The sequence below is a fragment of the Protopterus annectens genome, chromosome 11.part0, assembly GCF_019279795.1.
Source record: "Protopterus annectens isolate FY-2018-M chromosome 11.part0, PAN1.0, whole genome shotgun sequence".
Lineage (NCBI taxonomy): Eukaryota > Metazoa > Chordata > Ceratodontiformes > Protopteridae > Protopterus > Protopterus annectens.
Window position 1 is genome coordinate 790,166,636 of NC_056745.1, and position 14,928 is coordinate 790,181,563.

At 37.9% G+C, this 14,928-nt stretch overlaps 1 protein-coding gene across 6 annotated transcripts in view; it reads left to right on the forward strand.

Annotated features, from left to right (window-relative positions):
• The window catches only part of CHRM2 (cholinergic receptor muscarinic 2), a 2,909,771-nt gene that overhangs the window by 2,203,667 nt on the left and 691,176 nt on the right, over positions 1-14,928 (forward strand). The gene's annotated exons all lie outside the window — the stretch shown is intronic.

A 14,928-nucleotide genomic window follows, 5' to 3' on the forward strand; every position in this document is an offset into this window, starting at 1 on the left:
TTGCTTCCTACAAACATAACATGTCATGTTGATGAAATCCTCATTTGCATTGGAATGGCCAGAAATCAGACTGGTACAAGGAAAGCCAACATGAGAAAATCTGGACATTCTGTGAAATCTGTACCAATGTATTGTACCCGCACTTCTATGAACACCCTTCCCCCCAATTCAATATAGCATTTCTACCCTTTCTTTACCTAATGCTCATTGCCTGCCCTTCTCGGCTCCAGTGTTCAATAATCCTGTACAAAGTCAATGACAATGGTGAACAAAGGGCCAACACAACTGACATTTAACACCAGTATCAGAATATCACTTAACACACTGGCAGTCATACATATATGAAATGAAACCATAGGAACATGTTCCCAGCTGCAAAGAGTATACATCAGGTATACTGATTTTTGCAGTTATCTCCACTCTCAAAATATATAATATCTAATCCCTGTATTATTGTTTAATATTCTAACAAATATTCTAACCCCTTCCATGATAACACTCAGGTCTTTACCCAGCAGTACTCCTGAAATGCCCCAAAACCAACAGTTCTGTGAACCACTACATCTATCCCAGATGACACCAAGAGACCTGCATGCCATGACAGCAGTTGAGAGCAGCCGACATCATAAGCTCTCAAGTCTCCCCTTCACCATCATTACTGCTTAACATGCAGGGCAAGCCTTCTTGTTGCTTGTCACACATCCTAGCCAGTGAAAATGATCACTTGACGGCCCATCCCATCTCGTGAACCCAGTCACTTTGCCTTATAGGAGCAACAGTATTACTATTAGTAGCTACACTACTAATCTTTATGTCATCTGCAATTTTTTTTTTTTTTTTTGTTTATTACAAACTTTTCCATGGTCGGGCAATCAGACATCAAAAGTCCAAACAATAAAAGACCCACTACTGAGTATTGGGGAAATCCCCTTAGCAACAAGCATGTAGTTTAAATACAAACTCCTACCATTACACTGCATACTGTGCCCTCTATCAAAACTTTGAAAAATAATTTGGGCCTGTAATGGCACCGCTTTAATATGAAACAGCCCAAGAGCCCCACCCCCCATTAGGAGAAATAAAAGCAAAAGCCACAGCCATTGAGCACTCAACCCCCAAGGACAAAGAAAACGACATACACACACTACATACCTCTCAACATCTCATGGCCAGCAATCTAAACAAAATGTCAATAATGAGGGGACAATGGCCCAAAGTAGGGATGGGACCATCATGCAGTCAAACTTGCCCTTTCCTCAAGAGCCAAACAAACCCACAACAAAACCCAACCAATCTAAGATGCCGAAAATTGACTTCTTTTAACCCTGCTCTCCCCTCCTAACCGTTAAGAACAATTTGCATGCTCAAATAGCAACTGACCGCTGGTAGCCTGCCGAACACTACAAAATGTCCCCCACAACTCTAGTGGGCACAGACTGATTATAGCAAGCCATGTAACACCCAATTCTGGCTTCATTAAGCATAGCCGCTCACTCATTATAAAGTACTAGCTGGAATACCCCCAGCCACCACCACACATGCCTAGCCATAGCATTAACCATTTTTCAGACCGTGAAAATGAGTTGGCAGTTCTAAGCCAACTCCACCTCAGGAACAAAGTAAGCATGCCACCAACGAACCAGGACCACGAGCAGCGAACTGACCGAAAACACCAAACCTCCAACCATCCCTACATGCCACAAGCAGACCGAAGCAGGACCTGCATCCATGAGATGCCCACCCCACCTCACAGAGCAAAAGCTTGGCTCCTTGTCCCTTCATGTTTTTTTTTTTTGAATAGCCTATAACACAGTGTCCCATTAGTACTACTTTGCATGGGTTCTAGCGACCCACATAAACAAATATTTTTCTGCCATCTTTCTTTCCCCACTTTGTTTTCACAGCATCAGCTCACCCCTGTGCCCATGAGTTTGTCGCCAGAAATACATGAAAGAGACAAATACAGTTCTTCAATGGCAACTCATCACCACAATCTAGTCACGTGACTTGCAAGGAATCACACCCTGAATGCAAATATCTGTAGGAGCAACAGCAGAGGATGACAAAAACGAAGGTCATCAACACAATAAGTACAATCAGAGTACTTCTCATTCTGTGGACCAAACCTCCAGGCCAGCATCTCATAATGAAGCCAGAAAGCTAGCCATGTCTGGGCAGAGAAGATGCCGCAAAGGAAAAGAGAAATCCGTATCTCTATTGACCTCTCTTTTCTTCCCCCTTTTTTTTTTTTTTCTTCTCTTCCTCCTGAACCAGCCGCCTCAGCGCCACTCCAGCAGACTCAACACAGCCGAGGCACCTGCTGCATGATGCGCATGCATGCACTGACCTACCCAAAGCCCGCAAAAACCCAGTTGCAGCTCCACTGAGGCAAATACCTCAAGCCGAAAATGGCACACCAACCCCACCAACGGATTCCGAACCACACGACTCCTCAAAAAACTACCACCACTAATGAGCCAAGAACCCCAGGGCCAACAAACAGTCAAAAGTGGGGTACAGGATCGCAACCACATCTCACCCACACACACCTCCCACACTGCACTCAGCCACGGAACCTGCAAAAACTCTAAACAACAAACGTCTGCCTAGAAAACGGAACAAACCCACCTCTGCTGGCAATCCACCCAGGATCCCGACCCAGAACAACGCTGAACAACACTCAGAATACCCCACCTCTCCACATTAATTCTCAAACCTGTGCCCCCCCCCCCCAAAACCACTGCACACAAGAAAACATTTGGAACTCACCAAAGCACCACACCCAGCAATGAAAGCCCACCCAAAAGAGAAGAAACCCAGCAAGGCACCACCAATCCAGCTTCTCCTGCAACAAAATTAAGCCCAGGCCTACCTGTTCCCAACCACCCACTGGCTGTCATGGACATGATCCCTGCAGTAGCAGGTTCATGCCAAAATGTGATTGATTAACCCAACTACACTAGAAAAAACCTCTTAAGTCCCTCCCCATCATTATCTCATTTCCTCCCAACTATCCCTGCCTCCACTTAACCCTTTCAACTTTTAACTTTTAACTCCCCAACTAACTTAACTCCTCCTAATATTAACCTAATCCCCCATGAAGATGTCCTGGGACAACTTAGTTTGTTGCCAAACTTCATTTATACATAGGCCTACATCAACGGAAGTTACTTACAATGACAGCAAGCCTTTCAGAATCAGAATAGACTTAGACTGACTCTTTTGGAATCTAACCCAATTACGTTTTGATTTCACAAACACTACTCACTTTGCCCTGAGTGATGTACGTCATTGCTAGAGTTTTTATAGGTAAATTTAACTCCTGTGTGTATTATATTATATTATGTTTACTATTCTTAAATATTAGTTCTCATTCTGTGTTAAATGCAACACCTAGGTACGTTTTGAAATTAACTGACTTTAGGCAAAACACCTCCATTTGAATGTCTGTATTTGTTTCTGCCACAAATTAAGTTTTTGTTTTTTGAATAAAGGGCAGAATATTTTAGCCAAGAATGAAAAAAGCCACTCTTTAAATATACATCTTGACAACAGATATCTCTGGAAATTTCTGAGCTACCAATTATGATTATTTATTCATTTAATATTACATTTAGGGCTACACCCAAAAAAGAAAGCAACCCCTAAAAAGGATACTTGTTTGCCAAGCTGTTGCTCCATTTCTTCCTTTGACATAAATATTTGTCTAGGTATATGAATCTGGTAAAATATGTAGGTTCCAGGCAGCCTACAATAGTATTCTCAGGAGCCCAAGTTGAAGGAAAAGAGCTTCCATGATGTGCCAGCTCCTCTCAGATGTTTAACATCAAGTGCTTGACAGACTCTTGTACAACTAGTATCATTTGGGAATACAGTGCTTCAGGATCTGGTACACAAAGTATGACTTTTACTCAGCCTTATAGTGTAACAAGACCAGAGAAATATTACTAATTTTTCCACAGAAAACACTTCCTGACTGATAAACTTTACAGAGTTTTTACTTTATAAGTTTATAACATAGTTTCTAAACCAATGAAGGGTTCCTTTATCAGAAACACTTTCAAAGGATCATGTAAAAAGGACCATGTGTGCTTACTCATCAGTCTTTGAACTTATTCTAATAATAACATGCTGCCTGTCCTACATTTGTGGAAAGCCATAGATCTACCAGCATTTACTAAATCCTCAAGTGTAGCCTATTATTTCTTATTATTGTTTTAGGTATGTAAACTGGACACAAGTTTCCTTTATTTATATCTTCATGACATATAATAGCTTAGCAAAAAGAAAACTTCAGTATTAAAAGCTAGATGGCACAGTGGTGCAGCAGTAGCATTGTCACCTCACAGCAAGAGGTTCTCCAGTTCGATTCTTGGCTGGGGTGCCTTCTGAGTGGAGTCTGCATGCCCTCCCTGCATTCGTGTGTGTTTTCTCTGGGTGCTCAGGTTTCCTTCCATGTTATAAAGACATGCATCTGGAGTATTTCTCCCCAGGCCTCCACTGAAAATTGACTCTGTTCCGAGTTGTACTTTCCCAAATAAATAACGTTATATATAGTACAAAGCTCAACTAAATTTATATACTATTAGAACAGTGCATATACTACTATTAACCCATCTGAACAGATAATGTTATACAAGCAGCCACCTTGTAGTTAAAGAATACACAGGTATGAGGTTAGCTATTAAGATATCTGCAGACAGCGTTCATGTGGTGATGGCTAATAAGTTTGGACTTAAACTGATGAATGTCATCTGAGACTTTGTATTAAGTGCTATGCAATTCCAGACATCAGGACTTCGGGTTACTAGAAGGAGAAATCTTTTGGGAAGCTTTAAAACAGAAAAGAATAGTAAACGGGCATTTGTTTCAGAAGATGGAAGGTAATAGATAGCTGTTTTGTATTAGGGATAGGAATTGTGATATGGGCTGTGTCCATGAAAGAGAATCATATAAATGAACACAGATTTTAGTACAGTGCTTCAGTGGTAGTCGTGTACCAAATTATATTTAGAGAGAAAGATGCATTGATATTCAAGAGATGGTGACTATGTTAGGAAGCTACTGATGTCATTAAGCAAGACTTGAAGCCTGATACATTTGAAATATTATGTTGGAAAAAGCATACCTCTATCAAAGGTAGTTCGTCCTTCAACATGTAGTAGTGGTAAGTATTTGTATCAACAAACTAAGAGTTTGCTAAGTTGCTTCAAATCAGACCGATGCTAAGAAGAGAAGTCAAGTTCCCAATGAAGGAGGAATTCAAGATATTTATCCTGCATCAGAGTGTGGTGTTCCTCCTGATGGTGATGTAACTGAAAAGATCGAAGGCACCTGAGACAAGTATTTGATATTCCCAGAAATCATGGCCTCCATATTTTTGATGTTCATTATCAGCCCTAAAGAACTAAACAAAGAAGCTATTTTTGAAGTCTGATTTTAAATAGATGCTAGTGCTAATGACTGTGCTTGGAAAAGTGGAGGGCCAGAACATCAGAATTTCAATAAAGTGCAAACTGGGTTAGAGAGAAGATGGCACCATTTGTTATAATAGAGAAGAGAACGGGGACCAAAGATAAAACCTTGAGGAGCACTAGGATTTCCTTCCTGTAAATGAGAGAGGGGCATGAACTTATCAGACATTAAACACTTGAACAATGACATAGCCACTCTAGTCTAGTTAAGTAAGGTAGATGACAGGTTACACTGTATGAGCTCAGGCAGAACTGAGGGGTGGTGCTATTACTCAAGTTATGCTACAGTAAGATTGATGCTGCACTTTAATGAACAAAACATCCTGTTTACTGTCTATGCAGTCGTTATGCTTATTGTTGTTATTTTCTGATATGTCAGAACCCTGTTGATAAAACTGTTAGCTGGTATTAATTATGCATTAGCTGTTTAACCACCAAAAAAGAAGATAACATTGATTGTAGCTAATAAAATATATTATGTAGTAACTATTCCTCAAAGTTTTTTTTATTTTTTGCAAGCAGCTTCATGGGTCTAATATGGCTTATTGGATTCGCAAAATCTAAATATGGAAATCATATTTTGCTGGGTGATCCTCCTCTATTGTTTTATATTCATATCAATCAGTGATTTTGCACTTACTCTACATTTGCCTTTCAATGTGTTTAATACATTTTGTACAACAATATAGTTACTATTTTGATGTTAGTTATTTGTGTCTGTTTTTCTTCTTTCCTGTTCCATATTTCATCTTGACAGTACTTCATTATTTTATTAAATGTTACACAGGTACGACCCAAAGACCCATGCAGTAACCACTTAGTTTTCAGTTTTCATTTATAATATTTTGCAGTGTTGCAAAACATTTTATTTTAATCTTTTATATGTAAACATATACTACTAGAATTTAATGTTTATTGACCTGCCAAAAGTATCATGTGAAATGCAATATGTTTAATTTTGAAAAAGTCTTGCTGAAAATAGGATAGACTGTTACTTGAATTTACAGTATTTTGTTAAGATAAAAAGCTAACTAAGTAGAAGCCATTGCAAATGTTCAGATATAAGATACTGAGATGAGAAATATTGTTAAAGGATGTGCTCTGCTGTTTGCATCCCTTATTAAAGTTATACTGCAAAAACATGCATAGAAGTATTGATCATGGGACCATTATAATTTAGCCATTTTAAAAGCCTAGAAATATAAATTTCACCTGAATATCATTAGACAAAAACAAACAAAAAAAAAAAAAGCTAATTACTGCAGATGAAGCACTTTTTGCAAAACCAGATGGGTGCCATTAATTACCCGTGATAAATATAGTGGACTTCATATAATGCAAGCTGACTGCATTTGTCTATGAATGTTGAAGAATGTTAATTTATATCAAATTTGGGAATGTTTTACTATATAAAACAAAGAATGCACCACACAGAACAGTAATGGAATAAATAGTCAAAGAACTCAAATGATATGTACTGCATTTCCAATAGTGCATGGAAATATAGCAATGATGAATGCTAATGAACCATAAACTCTAAGGCAATATTACATTCATCAGCTTGTAGTTTACATAAAACAGAACCAGAAAACAAAGATAAATCTCATAAATGGACTCCAGCTGAAATTAATTAAAGGAGAAATTGGTTTTATCTCTGCCACAGAATTTCATCCAAAATTGTTTGACTAAACAGTGAGGCAGGCATTTTACTAATGCAGCCTTGTATGTTTGAAAGTGTTCATTTGTCCAGAAATATAAGCAATGCATGACTGATGTACAGACAATTACAGCTACAAAGAATATGACTGGGGAAACGCAGAAATGATGCTTGTTAATAAATTAATAATTAATGCTAAAAAGTAAGATTATAGCTTTGTCATACTCATTGTATTTAGTGAAAGTCAATTCATCTTCGAATCATTTGTGCGTTATTACATTATATGTTATTCCCTCTGTCTGTTTCCTTTTATTACATCATGAAAATAAGATCAGCTAAATTAATTGGCATCACTTCCTCAGTAACTTAATTTCAGTGATTTAATTTCAGTGACTGCAATATCAAAGTCTAACTTAACACAAGACACTACAGTATTTAAACAAACATTATTCTATAGTCCTTTTATAAATGTCGTGGGGTTGTGGGATACTTCAGATCCTTGAACATATGTGCATTTGTGTGTGTGTGTATGTAGATGTGTATGTGGAATGTGTAAGGGGGTGAGTGCTACAGGTGCTTGCATGTTAGTAGCTCACAAGAAACCTTTTATCATTTGCTCAAAAGTGAGTACTCGAATTCCCACAATTCTGATCTCCCACTTAATTGTAGCCTAACTCACACCCAACAATACAAACATGTATAGCCGTACCATAATCTAAAATGATTGCCCAGTTCCTAATCAAAGTACTTGTTCCCTTACCTTAAACCTCCACCCCCCCTCTCTAAACTAAAATTATGTGATTGCTCCTGAAACCTAAAAATCCAACCTTCTCCCTAAACTTAAATTCTCCATTAGACCCCTAAACTTAAAACTCTCCTCCTACTACCTAAACCAATGCGCCTTTCGCCTCACTAAACCTAAAATTCCTTCCTACTTTCCAAAACTAAAACCCCTTCCAGTTCTCTAAACCTAAAACTCACCTATCATGCTCTAAATCTAAAATTCCACTCTCGCTCCCTCCCCATGTTTGCTTGACCAAACTTGCATATGAGTTCAGTTGTGGACAGCAGCCTACCTAAGTTACAAGGCATTGATTTACCTAGGTTCAGGGCAGTGTTTTTCAAGTGTGTGGGACTTGAGCACCTGGAGTTCTCCCATATGTATGTGTGTTGGGGTGGTCTGTGTGTGTGTGTGTGTGTGTGTGTGTGTGTGTGTGTGTGTGTGTGTGTGTGTGTGTGTGTGTGTGTGTGTGTGTGTGTGTGTGTGTATGTGTGTGTGTGTGTGTGTGTGTGTGTGTGTCTGTTTGTGTACGCTTGTGCATGCGCATGCATGTGCGCGCACGTGTGTGTGTGTGTGTGTGTGTGTGTGTGTGTGTGTGTGTGTGTGTGTGTGTGTGTGTGTGTGTGTGTGTGTGTGTGTGTGTGTGTGTGTGTGTGTGTGCATATATGTGTGCATGCATCTAAAGTAGTAAATATCATCTGGAGGTACCACAGTCAAGATTCTTGAAGGCATGTTAGTAATAAGCTAAGCCTGGCATCTGAAGCTATGGACCTATTAATTTCTTTTGTAAAAAAATATATATCTGTTTATAGTTTGTTCATTACTTTCACAGCAGCTTGATTTTAAAAGGTATCTTGTCATTATATACTGTTACAACAGTTCCTAGTTTAATGGTTGTAGAAACACGTATTTATTTGTCTGATGTGATACGAATATAATCTTACATTCATTTACTCTGTGTCTGAAAAAATGCTAATGGAATGTTGGATTCCTTTACCCTGTCTGTACAGCATATTAAGTGCAGAGAACAGGACACCATGTCCACAATTCTGAAACAAAACAGTGTACCTGTTATTATGCAGTATACGGAGTCCAGCATACCTATATACATCATACTAGGTGGTAGATTGCCTATGCATTTCATTGCAGTACTGAGAGATGAAAAAAATAAAGCGACTGGATACTCCCTCATGGAAGGCAAAGCAAAAGAAACTACAAAGTCTGGTTTTCAGAGACATTCTGAGCAAAGAAGCAAAGGGAAAAGGCATGGGAAAGGTGGCCTGTATAACAAACAGTAGCAGCTGCATTAACAAGCAGATGAGTGTCAGGCAAAAAGGAAATGAAGAGCCACAAAAGATGGGCCACAGATCAGAGCAGCCCATGCATTTCACTAGGCTTATGTGTGTCTGTGTATGGGGTAGGAAATGGGATATGCAGTACGTGTATGTCTATGTATACATTCCTTTTCTGCACTGGTAATTTCATTAAGTTCACCATATGACATTGCATATGCATTGTTGGAATCTAGTAAGTGTTGGTATCCTGTGTTTTCAGTATTTTTAACTTTCGAGATTTTGGTCTCAGGATTTTGGGCATTCAGGATTCTGTAGCGCTCCTATATATATACATATATATATATATATATATATATATATATATATATATGTATTGCCAATAGATTAGCTAAAAGGACTACCAAATGTAAAGTAGGATTTCAATCTCATAACACCTGTTTTCTCCCTATCCCAACATTAAACTATAGTTAATCAACCACAGCTTTTCAATACTGGACCCCTTTGTCTTTTCCACACACATTTTCCAATAACTCTTTGTTCCAGCAGGTCTGCAAATAATTAAAAATAATCTGAAAAAAAATGAAAAAGCTTTACAAAAAGCAATATAAAGTAAGCTCCTTTTCACCTTCATAATAAACATTTCTGTTGAAATGCTTCATCATACTTATCCCCCTTCCATCCCTGTTTTATGTCCCTCCTTTTTGGGCTCGCTCTCCAACTATCTTCTGTTTTATTCTACTCTCGTACTTCTGCTACTTCCTTACACAGTGCATACAGTGTAAATTGTAAATGAACTGTTGTATATACTTAATACCCAGGCATGAAATATTTAATAATAGCGTGTAAATGGCTATACTCATTTTGTCATGAAACTATTGCAGTTTCATACAGTACATAATTATTTTGCATTACTTAGGTAACCTATCTTTTTCTGCTTATTTATATTGTTTATTTGTATGCATCATTTTTTTTCCTTTCTGGGCTGAACCTGAAATAAGGATCCTCTAGAACAGTGTTCTACAACAGTAAAATATACATCTGTGTTTGTGTGTGTGTGTGTGTGTGTGTGTGTGTGTGTGTGTGTGTGTGTGTGTGTGTGTGTGTGTGTGTGTGTGTGTGTGTGTGTGATTACATTTAATGGCACTGGACAGAATTTCACTGAATCATAACTCACTGAAAAAAATCATCACTCGTGGTAGAATCACACTTCATTGATATTTCAGCTAAATCAGTCCAATAAATACATTATATATTGCAACAGAAATATAGATAGATAGATAGATAGATAGATAGATAGATAGATAGATAGATAGATAGATAAGTAGATAGATAGGTAGGTAGATAGATAAATAGGTAGATAGATGAGTAGATAGATAGATAGATAGATAGATAGATAGATAGATAGATAGATAGATAGATAGATAGATAGATAGATATTATAAGAAAATTCAGATCAACAAACTGAGGTGCAGTACATAAGCATAACACTGCACACATCAACATATAGGGGCTGATTTCAAAAGTTTACCATGAGGCACACATGACCTGTGCATGTCATAGCAACTATTTCTGATTCAGTGACAGCCCTATCACGGTTTTTTAGCTTGAAGCACAGTAGCAGGCTATCTCTGCAGCCATGGCAAATTCTAATGAGGCATTCTAAGGGAGAGTTATATGCTAATTAACCATGTGTTTTCCCCTGGAATTGTCTGCAGTAAGGCACTTATGCAGCCGAGTAATTCAGAACATTGCATAATATAACATGGCCACTGACAGACACTTGTTTTAATTAACATGGCTAAAAGTTCACATTCACTCATTATGGTAGATCTAAGTGCTGAAGAGTTTAGCTGACAGGTAGTTTTGTGTGTGTGTGTATGTGTGTGAGTGTGTGTGTGTGTGTGTGTGTGTTTGTGTGTGTGTGTGTGTGTGTGTGTGTGTGTGTGTGTGTGTGTGTGTGTGTGTGTGTGTGTGTGTGTGTGTGTGTGTCTGTATGTGTGGGGCTGAGTATGTGAGGGCAATTGTGAGTGTGTGTCTGTCTTGAAAGCTACAATAAATAAGTTAACTCTGTGATAGTTAGGGTAGGGTAGGTGTGAGAGTCTGTGTCCATGTACATTAATGTGTAAATGTGTGTGCTTTTGGGGGGGTGACTGTCAGACCTCCACACTGCCCTAGATTAATGAGCAAATATTGCAATATTGGGGGCAATACTAGACACCAGGATAACCCTGCATATCATGCCTTAAAGACAGCACCGGCATGTCTTGTGGTGGGAACCTTCAGTACATAGCTGATCAGAGCACTAGATGACACCATGGAGATGATTTGAAATATCAGTGGGACTCAATTAAAAAGTTAGAGTGCAACAGTTCTAGTATCACTGTGCACTATACCCAAAATAAGAAGATTGAAACTCTAATGCCTACCATTATTTATTGACAATAAGGATCTAGGCAGCCGAACAGCAATACCATACCCAGTTGCTGTATCCAGAGCTGAACATCACTGAGCAAGTGGAATGTTCACACTTCAATACATGAATGCCTCCGTGGCACGTGACAATGTGTATATACATAATATCCATGGATAAAGTCCACAAAACCCCAGAATCAAGATAGTGTATCATTATCATAGGAACATTGCAGAGATCTGTAGGTTTAAAGCATCTCACAACTATATGCAAGCAGGATTCAGAACCTCTTGTAGTTTCACATGGGAAGATTCATACACATTAATTAAATGCTCAATGAAAAGAAGTCTGTAATATGGGCGTTTCATTCCACAGAAAAGTATCCATAACATCACAGTTAGCATAGACTGCAGTCTTGAGTTAGTCACTTTTACTCACTCACTTTACAGGCTGTAAGTGGCTATCATGGCTATATAATAAATGTTTTTGCCCCATATATTCATAAATAATTTCTAGACAACCAGTCTGCAGACCATTACAAGCCTAACCAGTAAAGCGTATTCAGATATTCAAACGTTCTGAAGGAGGGCAATTGAAGTTAGACTGAGGGAAGAATTTGTAGATGCCCATTCAATTATCTAGGTTTAATGTGAAGGTGGCAAGGGTGTTACTTTGCTTGACATGCAGAGGATGTTTGTTCCAGAGGTGGGGATACACTGGGATATGAATCTATCACACCAATGTGTCTTTTATTTTTGTCACTAAAGATTTCATACATTTAACATAGTATTTGAAAAAACACTTGTCATGTGAAGGAAAAGGTAGTGAAATAGGTATGGACAGAGATCTCTACAAAGGAGTGTATAAGAAACTATCTAAACAGTCAGTCATAATAACTGAGATTATTGAGGAAACTGACCTTTTAAGTTAGGAACTTTAGAGGTCTCTTAATTTGAATTATGCGCTTAGGTATATACATGCCAAAAGAGGCATAATTTTCACTAACAGATCTGACTAGTCAAGCTCCACTCTAGTAACCTACATGCATGGCTTCAACCTGGTCTGTGACATTAATAAGGCTTGCTGATGGAATAGATTTGTGTCTCAGAGACACCCCCATCTGTGCAATAGTCTCCCTTTCCACGTCAAGCAGAATACTTCTTTATCCCTCCCTTTCCACGTCAAGCAGAATACTTCTTTACCCCTTTTTAAGTGCAACCTGGAAAATTGGATGGGAAATAGGAAAATATATCTCTGGGACTCCACCCCTGTCCCTGCTGGACAGGGGCATTGGGTGCTGATTTGTCTAAGCATAGGCTAAACTTTTGGCTAGGCTTATAAGGGCCTCAGGCTCAATAGCCTAGTAACTTCCTATGATCCTATGATCCTATGACTGCATACAAGTAAAGATGAATTCTGACTTCTGTAGGATGTAGAAGAGATGCTTTTAGAAATTATTTTCCTAACTACTGTGGTGATGAGATGCTCAAAAGATAAGGCATTATCATTAAGATTGTGTACATTATTTACAGCAGTGTCTGACTGGAGGGGCAAGTAACCTCTAGGGTCTGGGAGATGTTTTCTTTCCACAATTACCTATATTACACTTTTTCACATTTAGTTTAAGACCATGGCATGGTCAAACCCATGAAGGGGTAATTGTAAGTCAATGGAGGATCAAATGATAAGTCAACATTTACAGTCTTCTGCAAACTTAGATAACCATAGGGTAAGAGAGTTTATCTGAAGTTCTAAGAAATAGACACTAAATAGGAGACATCCCAACACTGAGGTATATGATATACCACTGGTAACATTTTTGCTCTAAGAAGTGACACATGCATGCCTAACTACAAGGTTTCTGTCAGACAATCAGTTAACTGTTCACTACACGATGTAAGGATTTATATTCATATTTACTAGGTTTTCAAAGACTGTTATGAAGAACAGTGACAAAGTCCTTGGCCAAGACCAGCTATGCGGTAAATACTAAATAAAAACTATCAAATTAATGAGGTTACAGAGGTGGGACTTTTCTTAAATACAAATTGATTGAGTCCAGAGTTAAGATGTTTTCAATGTCCAGATTAAAGACTTCTAAGATAATGTGTTCCACAGCTCTATCTATGAGTCTACTGAGACTAATGTCTGCATAGTAATGCAATGTGTAATTGCAGTCATTACCAAGGCTGTTTACCAGACTTAAGCAATTGACCAGTGGGGAACTTTAGGTTATTGAGATTAAGTAGATGTTTATATAGACATATTTTGCACTGAGAAATTGCTAACCAGGCAGGTTATCTGGGTCGATGGTAAGGTATTCGTAACTTACAAGAGGGTTGTCAAGACCTCTTCAATAGTAATTAAAGACAGTGACTTTGACTGAGAAAGCTTTGGAACAGCAATCACTGTGGATGGAGTAAAACTAACATTTGTCAGCCAGGATATTACCTATTTCCTTTTTGGTTAGAGTGGGAAGTATTATTGTCGATTAGCTCTGAGCATTGTTGGATACTAGTTATTAACATCTGGGCATAGTTAAAGAAACTTTGTAGTAATTTTGGTATTAATGCTACTTTAAGTTTTTATTTAGCTTTGAGCTTCCTAATGATACCCTGAAGTTATTTGCCTGTTTGTTTAAGTGCAATTATAAGGGAAGCAGAATGAGATGCCTTAGAAACATTAATCTCCCTTAATATATCATTTATTTATGCAAATATTCAACCACAGGGGTTTGTTTTGAAATTTCTCATTATATTTGCCATAAATAGTGTCTGCCTTATCAATATCTTGGTAGCATAGGTGACTCCTCTATTGGTCAAGATCGATGTATATATCACACATTCCAGAGTAAAACTGCATAGCACAGATGCTGCAACATACACACCCCAACCCTGATTGTTGAGTGCATTTACCCAAATCAAGGAAAAATTTATACCTATATCTATATCTATGTTTATGTCTACCATACCTTGAAAAAAAAATCTAAATTATTTCACATGGATTTCTTTGAGGAGAACATTCAAAGATGGGTAAAACTAATTATCCTTTTAATTATTTACTTATATTTCCATTTGTGAGACAGACCCCATTTTCAGTGACCGCACAGAGGGATAAATTTCTCAGTCTACCAATACTTGTAGCACAAAAACAGCATTTGCAAAAAAAAAAAAAAGATCATTTTTCAATTTCCATGGAACACACATATATATATATATATATATATATATATATATATATATGTATAGATCCCTACCGGATTATCAAAGTTTTAAAACTTTGAAAATCTTATGGTCAGAACCATATCATCA